The 13,734-nt window shown below is 34.6% G+C and overlaps 1 protein-coding gene across 2 annotated transcripts in view; it reads right to left on the bottom strand.

Moving 5' to 3' along the window:
- The window catches only part of EIF3H (eukaryotic translation initiation factor 3 subunit H), a 98,654-nt gene that overhangs the window by 61,438 nt on the left and 23,482 nt on the right, over positions 1 to 13,734 (bottom strand). The gene's annotated exons all lie outside the window — the stretch shown is intronic.

Raw genomic sequence — 13,734 nt, 5'->3', positions numbered from 1 at the left:
CTATTGCCCTGAAATAAGTTTTTGCTCTAATTGACAGACCTTCTCATTTTTCTAAGCCTGTTATCACATGCCTGTTCCTGCCTCTCTGCTTCTTATGAGTTCACCTTTCCCAAATCAATGAGTCACATATCCTTAAAACTTACAAGTACCTCCCTTATTTTCCAAAAATAAGAATGTTATAAACTCCTGGTAAGCAACTCTTCCTACGTTCACATCTTTTTCCTATTTTTAATACTTTACTCCTTTGTCTTATCAAGGAAAAGAAAAAGGCTGTTAATTGCCACTTCCATATACTCCTTTCACTGCCAAAGGCAAATCAGATATATTAAAAGAAGACCACTATATTCTTAAGTGCCCTTAGCCAGGCTTAAAAGTTACACTGGGACATGGAAACTTCAAGCCAAATTACAACAGTTTTAAGAGTATTCAAAAAGCAAACAGTGAAAATTAATGAATACACGTATAAAGCATTTTAAATGTAAATTTCCAAAATGGTACTTAATAATGATTATTCTATATGAAGCTAAGAACAACAGTATCTTAAATTACTGTATCATCCCTGTCCTCTCCCTTTACTAGTCAAAATAAGTATTTATTTTCCCAAGCCAAAATATTTGCTTAAATACAAAAGAAAAATACCACTAAATACCTATGAAAGACTATTTCTATGGTAAAGAAAATTAGTAGATGGAAAGTCTGTTGATTGTGATGACGAAAAATTTCTTTCATCTATATCAGACTATAAAGTTTAAAATTTCAAGTTCAAAGACAAAACAAGATAATTTATCAAACAAATTAAATTCTGTGATTATTATATAATTCATTCATTTGGGTGAAGTAGTTAAAATCTTTCCATAAATTCTCAAAGATGTTCATCAAAACCACTTACTATCATCTAAGGAAAACCGATAGCAGTACCACAATCTCAAAGCATGAAACATGTATTTTAAATGCACATATTTATATCAAACAATTAATTGAATTATGCCAAATGTCCTTATAATACTCCACTACCATATATGATAAACAAAAGTGTAATTATGATCCAAGCAAAAAGCTAAAGAAAAGCAAGGTCAGATGAATCTGATATTCAACTGCTATACTTTTAAGCTTTTAATCTTATGTTTAACAGGTTTTCGCATTCTATAGCTTGCTTAGCTGTTGAACTTGCACTTCCCTACAATTTTGGCTTGAGTAGTCTTTCTTTAAAAAAAAAAAAAAATCTCTTCACAGTGAAAGAAATTATGGTCTAAATCACAAAGATGACAAGAAACCTTAGCAATTTAAATAGACAAGCCTTGAAATAATATTGTGATCAAAGTATCAAGCAGCCTAATAAAACCCAGGTGGCTCAGGCTTAGCATATATGGTACTCACTACCACAACTGCACTATTTAATCTACTTCCTGGTGTCAACAAAAACTTTGTTATTAATCACCCCCAGTTATGGATCTGCTTAAGTTACTGCAGTTTTCTGATAAGACAACTCTTTGTCCAAAAAAATTTAAGAAGAGACAGCAGTCTCATTTTAAATGTTTTAGAACTGGAACCATGGTTGGTTCCACAGAACCACAGAAACCACGGTGGCTTTGTGTTAGTCATCTATATAAGTATATGTTAATTCCTAAGTAGGTACCAGATGACTCATAACTAACTATAAGAGCTCACATGTTTACATCAAAAAGGTAACCATACAGACATAAAAAGAACTGTTTACAAGTTATAAACCTCAGATTCAAATGAGAGATTTATCCACTTACATAGGCACACAGGTTAGATTCTACCAGTCAGTTCCTCTCACCCATACAAAACCTCTCCATCATTCACATGGTTCTCTGTTGCTTATAACTTGTAAGATTTTGAAGCTGTTTTCTTATCAATAGGTCTTACTTTTTTCAAAAGTACTTAAATGTTTCTCAGGAAACATGTCTTATAGCATAATTTGTTTCTAAAAAAATTCCATTTAGGTACAGTAAACATTCTAGGATTATTACCTCTACCTCAACAGTGGTACCAAACACCAAAGCAGCAAAAAGATTACATCCAAAGATAAAGAATAAGAAACGGGTAGCATGAGCACAGTTACAGTCCCTGGATTTCCTAGTTGCTCTCAACCACAGGTGCACACCAGGACATCCAAAAGATGAACTGTGAGAGCTGCACGTGGTGCACAACTCCAGTTTACAGACAGCTAGTTGCACTGGTTACAAAGGAAAACCACTAACTGCTCAGTGTTTCATGAGTGGCACCCAGCGTTCACACAGATTCCTTACAACTAACTGATCCATTTCCTTTCCATGTTCTCTTGTCTTTCATTCCGCTTGTGCAGATGGCAGTTACAGCAGATTGGAAACATCACACAATATACCACTTAACAATGCTGTGTACTCAGTAAAGAAGGAAATTCACATGACAGTCTTTATCACTCCTGTCTGTTTAAGTCATCTGCAAAGAAGCAATGTATTCTAGAAAGTTTTCCTGTGTCAGTCAACACTGATTTCCTAAGTCAAATTAAACTATCTATTCAACCTATTGTTTGTAACTGCATTCAGTGGCATTTCATAAGAACACATTTGCGTCTCTTAATCTACCCAGATTAATCTATACTTACTTTCTTCATTCCATGTAACAAAATATTAGAAGTTGTACTTTCAGTATTTAAATGGGTTTCCAGTATCCGAGCTGAATGGATATATCAAACCACCATTAACTTTCTGTTGACCTGAAGATTAGAATTGCCCTTTATTTTTATTTAATACCGAGTATACGAACACAAACTTGGGAAACTCTGATGTTTAGTGTTAAATTCAACAATCATTTGATTCCAGTAGTGTTAACATTAACTGATAACACCAAGAAGTAAACTTTTAAGTAAATACATCATGCTTACAAGTCACAATTGCAGTCACCCATATCATTCATTCATAGTGATTTCGACAAAATACTCAGATTACTGACAACACTCCCAAATTGCAGTGGATTACACATTTCATTTTGGGGTTTCTAGTTCTGAATTTGCCCCTAATTTTAAAGTTGGGTCTGAGTCTCGGTTTCTCATCTGTTAAAAGAATTACAAAAGTTCCTGTTGTGATCCACTCTGCAAATGGGAAAACTGAGGCTAGAGAGACCCATGACTTCAATTAGTAGTAAGCCAGAACTTTACCAAAACTTCAGCCAGAACTCAGTCTAAATGTCCTTCCTTTTATCCCCTTCAGAAAAGTTTGCAAGATCTGTCTATAAATGATTTTAGGAATTCTCTCAACTAAGACTTATAATGGTATTTATGTGTGCACACATCATTTCCATATATGTGAAATTGGCTACATAATTTTTTACCAGGCTCCCCACAGGACAAACAGACAATTCGAAAGAAATTCAAGCCTGGATTCTGACAAAACAACATAGTCTCACTGTTAGTTATGTCAAATATCTCCTAAAGGAGCACAGAAACAACCCAGATACGGCTTACAGCGATCTTAATATTTCACATTATGTCCACACCATCCCATTCCTCCTGTGATCATCACAGAAAATGGTTAATTCTCTTCATAAAGCCTTTCACTCTCTTCTAGTACTAAATTTTTTTAGTGTTTTGTCTTGACTTACTATATTTTCAGGACAGGGGTGGTGATGGGAGTGGTAGGAGAAGAAGAAATTTTAAAACTAAGGAGAAGTAACTCACATTACCAAAAGAGTCTCGGTAACAGACTTTTAAAACCACGTACATTTATTTATAGATTAAAATTATTGACAGAAAAACTTTCATCTAAAATCCTGGGAGTCACTACTGAGATTTAAAATGTATATATATATATATGTATGTATATATATATATATATACACGTATATATATATATTTCCACTATGAAAGTAAAAAATACATGATGACTTATACATTTTTAGGAACAAAATTACTGTAACAAAGCAACAGAATCTCTGAGTTGCAAACTTGGAGATGTACAGATTTGTAGATACATACTTGTAAACCCAAGTCATTCTCCAACTACACAAAAATATCTTCTGGATACTTTCACCTGAATAGTAACATAATCTAGACCTTATACTAATAATCCAATTCCCTAAAATAACGTGCTAACAAATCTTCCCATGCTTCAAGTCAAACATACTGCTTAGAATAGTTAAATTCTTTAAACAATGATCACTTCAGAAAACATCCTTAGCAGAAGTACACAACAGCCAGCGGACATGCCTGGCACATAGTTCCCAACGCAATACTGATTTGATGAATGAATAACAAAGGGATAAAGACATATAAAGGAGAAGGTAAAGTGAGAGCAGAGGAGCCTGGAAGCCCCAGGGGCTTGCGGACACGGCTGCTGCTGCCTGCTGGGTTCTCCTCGGCAGGCTGCTGCAAGCCCAAAGAGCTCCACCTACGCCTCTGTGCTGCCGGACTCCCACAGCCACTGCTGCTAGTGGAGGGGTCCTGCCATCAAAAACTTCCTCTTTGAGGTCAGCACTGTCCAATTCTACAAAACAGGCATTTGACAGATATATTTCTGCAAAGACCACTGGAATAATTTTGTGATCTTCTCACCAATCAAGCAGGGAAGAACGGTTGTCTATACGGTATAATAAAATGTCTGTAGGTTCGACATTAGAGAAAACAAAGGGTGAATGCGTCTGGGAGTGAGGGTAGTGGGGAAATGTAGGGTTGCATTATAAACTTATACTATTATGGTTACTTACGCCAAAATAAAGATTACCTTTGTTTTCAAATATATCAGAAAGCATCTAAAATGCACTCAGTGAAAATTACTACTTTAAAAAAAAAAAAGCAGCAGCAAATAACCCTCAAGGTGGGAATAGATAAAGGTAGGAAAACACCACTCTGAAAGTGGTAATAACGTAAGTCATGAAGAGTAAAAGTTTCAAGGTGTATGAAAATTTCACCTACACAGATAAACGTAAAACAGAGCACGGCATGATGACGATACCACTCTTCTAATATAAAGGGCAGTTTGGAAAACTCAGCATTAGCACCAAAACATCAAATCTAATTATAATTAATCTATCATTCTATAAAACTTGCAAATCAGGCATAATATAGTTAATTGGGGCCGGAAGCTAGTTAGCACTTCTGGGCAAGATAGGAAGCAAACCTGAACTGTGTTGCTTAGGATAATTTTTGGAAAAATAGGAAGAGCAAGGATCTTTGGTTACACACTGTAACTGTAGATTTTTGACATTTTAATTAGTGCCCAAACAGTTCATTTTTAATGGTTATTACCTTAAAGTTCAGTAATAAATTCAAATATCTATACCTAAAGTTGCTGGGTTCAAAAGTAAGACAATTCTTATTTAATTAAAATGTAAACCACTGGGAATAGTAATTTAAGGATTACACTTTTAGACTTGGGAAACTTAGGAATTTTAAATACTATTTAAGTACTGTATCCACCTGTAATTTTCAAATCTTAAAGTATTACTTTAAGTCTGCACAAAATTTGAACACGTTTTACTTGGCTCCTTTCCAAACCATAGCACTTACACTTTAGGGACCAAGGGAGGGTATAGTGTAAAGCACTTTAATTTCTTTAAGCAGAAAAATCTTTTACCTTGACCACATTTTCAATAGTATATATCCTTCCATACGTAAGAGTTCCTCAACTCATTTAAAAGGGAAAAAAACCTAAATTTTGAAACATTAAACAAATGAACAAAATTTCGTCAAACTTTTAAAATGAAGCTAGACTTTATCCTCTTATATTTAATATCTTGAAATATCCAAATGAAAAGAACAAAAAGGGCATAAAAACACTGGGATTGAGGCTTCATATCTGGATTGTATGGCTCATATTCTAATCACTTTAGTAAACCAAAGACTAAACCTATAAAGTAAGATTCTCAAGTTAGTTTCAAATCACAAACCATAGGCTTTCTGAGCAATCAAAATAATTTAAGTAAGCAATAACCTAAAGTTCATTGCCCTGAAGATTCAGTGATAAGCCGTTAAATGTGAATGGTTTAACATTTTCAAAATACTACCATGAATAACAACAAAGAGATGAGTACCCAGGAGAATTATATCATAATTCATTGTATAGATTCTCTCTAGTTACCTACCTATACCTAGTTTCATTTAAAATGAAACATACATGAAATGTTTTTATTAAATATTTAAAATTCATTAAATAGCACATTTAAACATTTATTATTTTAAATAGAGCTAAGTGCAGCATGGGTCCCAGATTTCTATAAACATGGCACTAAATTATCATCAGGCATCCTTTATGTATCAGAAGAGTCTAGATGTCAAAAACAGCTTCTATACCTGGATATAGAATCAGCAACAAAATTTGAAAAATATTGTCAAGCAACATAACTGTCACTGAACAATAAAGATGCCAAGCTGAATACCTACTAAATAATTTGTTCTTTATTTCTAGAGATGCTTGTGTTATTTATGAGGGCCCAGAAATGTCAATAATTAGAACAAATTCACAAGACATTAACTTCCTTAAAAATTACTTAAAATACAAGCAACACCCGTCTACAAAATCAAACTTCACCTCTCCTGTTAAGTCATCCCCCAAAAGGAATTAGTAGCTCATATCTGAGTGTTCCCATCACTTTTTGTCGTTCCTCACTCTAGACTCATCAATTCTGTTTCACAATTCTTTACATATTTCTCTCCCACTTAAAATCTTTCAAAGCAGTAACCAGGATTTCCTATCTTTGGATCTTTTCCACCAACCATTCAATGTAATTTGCTCAATAAATGCTGAAATGAATTATTAAGAACTAATTTTTTTCCTGAGATATTTGAAACATTTTATGATACCTCTTAATGATTTGAGGTCACGAAGTAAACATGCTCCTACTTCTCCAATAAGTTTCAAAACACCCTCCAAAACTGTCTGTATATATTTCCCAGATCTGCACCAAGGAAAGCTCCTTAGGAAAAATGCAGTAAAAGAAATAGGGTTTCTTAAAAAATGAATCTGTCGAACAGATCACAATGATCACTGATTATTCACACAGACAGAAGATAATACAAAATAATAAATATCAGTCTTGTCACACAATGTCCCCAGCTTATTTAAAAAAAAAAAAAAGATGAAAGTTTTTTTCTACCCTGACTCAACTCTTCCCTGAACTCAAAAGCAATACAAAGCCAAAACAGTAATTATGGAGGACGTTTCAAGCAGTTTTACCCTTGGTGTGGGCTGCAGGCAAACTAAGAAGAAAGAGAAGGAAGGTGAGAGTTCAGGAAGCAAGTGATTAAACAGAGATTTTCTCCAATGCAAACTATGGTTTAGTTATGTGGAAAGTGTTGCAAATAATGTAGTTAGACAAAACCTACTCTCTCTGAACCCAGTGGTACAAAAATATTACCTATGCAGTGAAAAATTATTCCCAATGCATTTTACTGTAATTACATTTTTGCCAATTCCTATTTAGCCTTTGAAAAGTCTGTTTAATACTCTACACCACTGCTTTTCTTTTGGAGGCTAATGATAACAAAATAATTATGTGTAACAGTCTAAAGCAATATTTCTTGCTTTAACACCAAACATGAGTAATAAAAAATAATTTTCAAGTACCTGAAAATGAACAAAAAAGCCATAAGCTATCTGTGTGTATATAATATCACGTCAATGTGTGGAATTACCTCAGAAATTATGCAGGCTGCACATGTTTATACTATCTGAGTAAATTAGGCATCATTTCATTCCCCTAACTGCATTTTAGTAGTACAACACAGTCTTCATGCTTCGTTTTTGAAAGAAACTTATTTGAAGTCCAAGGATCATCCTTTGGACTTAAAGAGAGCAAAATAAAAAATTTGTCCACTCCAAATATGAAAATTATGGATTTGGCTCTGAAGCAGAAAAAAAGTAAGCTTCTTATATCACCTGCAATATTAAACTGATTTAGTTGGCTGAAAAACAAGACAGTGAGTTATTGGATCTGTGTTTAATTCAGTGCACTTTATAACATATTTAAGGAATTCGGTTGTATAAAACAGTATCTGAATCTTATCAGATGAAAATATTTTTCCCTTTTAGCAAGCCTCGGGTTGCATGTCTAAGAAAACAAATTAGTCTCCAGTTCTCCTAAGCTTGATAATAGTGCCCCCTAATGGGAATTTTAATATGAGCCTTTCCACTCAATTTTTAAAAAGCTTATGTTCTCTGGTGAGAGTGAGTTACCTCACTTTTAACTAGAAAGTTAATCCTGCAATACAAAAGTATATCAAGATTTAAGCCACTTAAAGGAAAAGTTATCACATGTGGAAAAAAAAGGTGAATTCGTGGAAAGAAACAAAAAAGAAAAACTTCATGCCACAAGTTTTCTTGGTTTTGAATCATGCTACTGTAACATAATCCAAGGTGGCATTAATCTCAATCTCATAAAGAAATTATCCTTCAGCTATGTTTCTAGTACTCAATAAGTGAGCAATTAATATGTGCTAAAAGATAGTACACAGTCAGGAAAAAACTAGTTCCGAACTAAAGTCACTCAGCGTCACACAGATCTCTACAGAGCTGAGGTTCCCACCCAAGTTTTCTGGCCTCATACCATTCATTACCTTTCCGTAATACCGGCATACCCTGCTTTTGGAAGTTCACAGTTCCAGACGGTACACCACTTCACTTTTACAAAAGACTGAATGAAAGAAATCCAAAGAGAATTTCCACTTTTACAAAAAATGGCGAAAAGTGAAAACAACTTTCAGTATTCGTTTCGCAGTGAACTGTTAGAGGCAGCATACAAGGCAAGCAGTGAGAGTGGCCCCGCCAATCCTCCCCAAGCACCAAGTCGCCATGGCTTAGAACTGTGTGAGCATCTGTGCTTCATCTTCATTTATTCTGTGTATCCATTAGCAAGATGTGTACTAAGGTATCAGAAAAGCCTAAGAGAGGTTATTTTTGGGGTCTGGGAATGCTCAAAATTTTTTCCATATAAATTAATAGTAACTGCTTCTTCGTTTTGTGACAAAGGTTTCACAGAAACACTCCACTTTCGCGGAAACCTGTACCTGATTCACAAGTCTACAACCGTGAACTGAATGTCTTTCTTCCCAGTATCTATACACAGTTCCCCTAAACACCAAGAGCTCGGTATGGCGGGGGGAGTACTCTGCGTTAAAATAAAGGAAACACTACATTTTCTGATACTTTCCAGATGCACAAACAAATACCTAATAATATCAACGTTTGTTTGTTTAATTTTTTTAACGTTTATTTATTTTTTGAGAGACAGAGCATGAGCTGGGAAGGGGACAGAGAGAGGTGGGGAGTCACAGATTCCAAAGCAGGCTCCAGGCTCCGAGCTGTCAGCACAGAGCCCAACACGGGGCTTGAACCCATAAACCATGAGATCATGACCTGAGCTGAAGTCAGCCACCTAACCAACTGAGCCACCCAGGCACCCCATCAACGTTTTTATTACAGTGCTCATAATACATTCTAGACTTAAGAGTCAATGTTAAGAGCAGTATCTAGAAGGAATAAGCAACAAAAAAAAGTCATCTATTTATGATGGAAAGAGAGTACTATTTACTACCTTATTCTTTAACCTTATGACAGAAAAAAATAAAAAAAAGTATGTGTGTATATGTATGTGTGTATATATGTATACATATACATATGTGTGAATATATGCGACTATATATTCATATATGATGCACATGTGTGTGTATGTACATATATACACACGTATATGAATGAATATATATTTGTGTGTGTGTGTGTGTGTGTGTGTGTGTATGAAGGAAGTGGTCAGACTTTCTTAAGGGGCCAAACAGTTTTAAAAAAAAATTCAGGTTTGGTGCCCATATGGTCTCTGTCACAACTACCCAACTATGCCACTGTAGCAGGAACACAGCCACAGAAGAAAATACATAAATGAATGGGCATGGCAGTGTTCCAATAAAACTTTACATGCAAAAGCAGGCCCACAGATTGTAGCTTGCCAGCCCCTAATTTAAAACATTTCACGTTAGACCACAGATTAAAACTCTCCACTTTACATAAGGCACCAAATAAAAACACAGAAACAAACACCTAAGCAACTCAAAATATGTAACCATTAAAATTATGAAATATTTTGTGAGTACTTTACTTCCAAAGAGTGAAGGGCAGAAGAAAAGATCTTTCCCTAGATATTAGTTTTAGTAGGCAAAAAATAACAACAACAGAAGCAAAACAATGGATGTTTAGAAAGATTTAAAGATTTAAAATAATCAATACTCAGAACAATTCTATTCCAAGACACATCCATATAATGAAAAAACTTAGCTCCTATCTAGGTATGATAAAAATCTAATGGTGACTACATACTAATGCCTATTCAGATAATTAAATGAATTATATGAGAGAACCTAAAATTCAAGACTGGCTATACAAGGCTAGGCAGAAATATAAAGTACTATCTTAGACTTTTCATACATATAAGAAAAATGGCAAATCCTACCAGCTTCTAAAGATAAATCAAGAAAAACAAATTTAATTGTTTTATCCAAAAAGCAGATTTCAGACATAAAGTAATGATGCTCCCCACTCTACACCCTTTTAATCACTGGCTTCCACTTCACTAAGTGTCCAAAAGCAACAACATATAGCAGGAAAATCATGAGACTTGGAAACAGACAGCCAAAGATTTCAATCCCTATTCTATAAATTCCCAGTTAAATGACTTTGGACAAGTTCTTTGTCTTATTGAGCATCAGTTTCCTAATTTAGAAAATGAGACTGATAAAACCTTCAAATGTGCAGAGTAACAACTAATTACAGGCAATGTACATACAATACACAGCACACAATTCCCAACAAATTTTTTATTATTTGACGCTAAATTGAAATTTCTTATCTCCAGGTTAACATAACTTTTAATGAGCTTCTTAAAGTACATGTTAATGAAATAGCATATTGGTCAATTACCTGAAAGCCCATAAGAGAAGTCAGCATCCAATGATCAAGATCTAAAATTAATAATATATTTTGCTTTGTTCATCTACCATAATTGCACTGATTATTTCTTGCACATAAAACTGAGAATTTTATAAGACAGAATAAATTACCTGAGAAAACTATGTGACAATATAAACTCTGCAGGAATGGATTCTATTCCCAATTGTGCCACTAACAGAGTAACTTGAGTATGTCACTTCAAGTGCACCTCTCAGACTCCTCACTTGCAAACCAAAAAAAACTATGTTAACAATCCTTTTGTCTTCTCCCCTGGTCTTCCAGCTCTAAAAGAGTTATTGCTGTAGGAGAGCCTGGGTGACTCAGTTGGTTAAACATCCAACTCTTGATCTTAATTCAGGCCATGGTTCATGGGTTCATGGGTTCAAGCCCCAAATCGGGCTCCATAATGACAACTCAGAGTCTGCTTGGGATTCTCTCCCTCCTCTCTCTCTGCCCCTCCCTGGAGCTTGCATGCACGTGCACTCTCTCTCTAAATAAATAAATAAACATAATTAAAAATAAAAAAAAAGTTATGACTGCAATGTAATTAAGCACCCTCCAGATATGCTGGTAAAGAGAGGAACTGAGATATCTACTACTACAGAGAATCTCCAACCGTAATCCAGTATTTTATAGTAGTTCAGATGAAACAAGGAAAGCTCAGTCAGCTTTAAAAAAAAAAAAAAAAGACACATACTGCACAAATACTCAAGTACCTAGAATAAAATAGCCTTGGTTGGTTTCTAAAGGTATTACTTTAATGAAAAAAAGGATTTTTGTCGACCAAATTGCAATATCAAGGTACCTAACCTTAGCAAGGTTATATTTGGTGTCTATTAATATCTTCAAGGTACCATGAGTATGTGAAATCTTACATTTTATCCAAGTGAAAAGTCATCATTTTTAAGTTACATAGAAAAAAATGACAAAAAAGGAAATTTTTTAAAAATTTCACAACAGCATCAAAATGAATAAAAACAATTGGGAATAACTTGTACACTGATAACTATAAAACAGTTGGAAGAAAGTTAAGACAATACAAATAAATGGAAAGGCATTTATTCATAGCTAGGACGATTTAATATTGTTAAAATGTACTACTCAAACTGACCTACAGATTCAATGTAATCCCTACCAAAATCCCAATGGTATTTTTATGCAAATAGGAAAAAAAATACTAAAATTCATATGAAATTTCAAAGGACCTTAAATAGCCAAAAATCTTGAGAAAGAAAAACAAAGCTGGATGCCTCACACATCTTGATTTCAAAACATATTACAAAGCAACAGTAATCAAAGCAGAATGGTACTAGCATAAAATTCCTAGAAGACAATATAAGGAAGGAGCTTCCTAACATTGGTCTTGACAATAATCTCTTGGATGTTATACCAAAAGTACCAGCAACAAAAGCAAAAACAGACAATATGGATTACATCAAACTAAAAAGCTTCAGCAAAGGAAACAAACCAATAGAGTGAAAAAGTAAAAAGTAACCTATGGAATGGAAGAAAATATCTGCAAATCATACATATGATAAGGGGTTAATATCCAGAATATACAAAGAACTTCTTCAACTGAACAACAATCCTTAAAAATGGACAACATACCTTAATAGACATTTCTTCAAAGAATACATACAGACAATAAGCATATAAAAGATACTCAACATCGCTATAAGGGAAATGAAAATCAAAACCACAATATCACCTCACATCTGTTAGTACAGTTGCTATCACTATCAAAAAAATAAATAACCAGAAAATAACAAACGTTGGTGAGAATGTGAGGACGTTGCAACCCCTGCAAACTATTGGCGGAGAATGTAAACTGGTGTCACTACTTAAAAGGCAGTATGGAAGTTCCTCAAAAAATTAAATATAGAATTAATATATGATCCACCAAATCCCACTTCTGGGAATATATCCAAGAGAACTGAAAACAAGACCCTGAAGAGATAGCTGAGCATTATTCAAAAAAGTCAAGAGGCAGAAACAATCTATTTATCAACAGTTGAATGGATAAGGAAAAAGTGGTATTAAATTTTTTTTTTTAACGTTTTTTATTTATTTTTGAGACAGAGAGAGACAGAGCATGAACGGGGGAGGGGCAGACAGAGAGGGAGACACAGAATCGGAAGCAGGCTCCAGGCTCTGAGCCATCAGCCCAGAGCCTGACGCGGGGCTCGAACTCACGGACCGCGAGATCGTGACCTGAGCTGAAGTCGGACGCTTAACCGACTGAGCCACCCAGGAGCCCCGGAAACAGTGGTATTGCATACAATAGAATATTACTCAGCCTTAAAAAATGATACCCTGTCATATGCTATAACATGCACGAACCTAGAGAACATTAAGTTATGTGAGATAAATCAGTCTCAAAAAAGCCAAAAGCCAAATACTGCTAATTTCACTTATATGAGATATAAAGAAGTCAAACTCTCAGAAACAGAAAGCAGAAGGATGGTTGCCAGAGGCTAGCAAAGGGGGAAAGAGGAGCAGTTAGTCAACAAATATAGAGTTTTAGTTTTTCCAAGATGAAAAAGTTCTACAGATCTGTTCCATGACACCTGCGTATAGTTAACACTATATATACTCAAAATGGTAAATTTTACTACTTGTTCTTATCATAATAAAAAAAAGTTATGTAGAAAATGATCCCTGAGTGTTGAGACAAGTGAGAAATTACTTTCAACTAGATTTTTTTTTTAAATCTTTCAGGTTATTGACCTTGGCCTTTGGTGTAAGTTTTATCTACTACTGGCTTTTGCTAACAAAGCTATTATACCTGTAGCACCAA

This window comes from Panthera uncia, chromosome F2 (genome assembly GCF_023721935.1).
Source record: "Panthera uncia isolate 11264 chromosome F2, Puncia_PCG_1.0, whole genome shotgun sequence".
Taxonomy (NCBI): Eukaryota; Metazoa; Chordata; class Mammalia; order Carnivora; family Felidae; genus Panthera; species Panthera uncia.
This window is presented reverse-complemented; position numbering and strand designations above follow the sequence as displayed.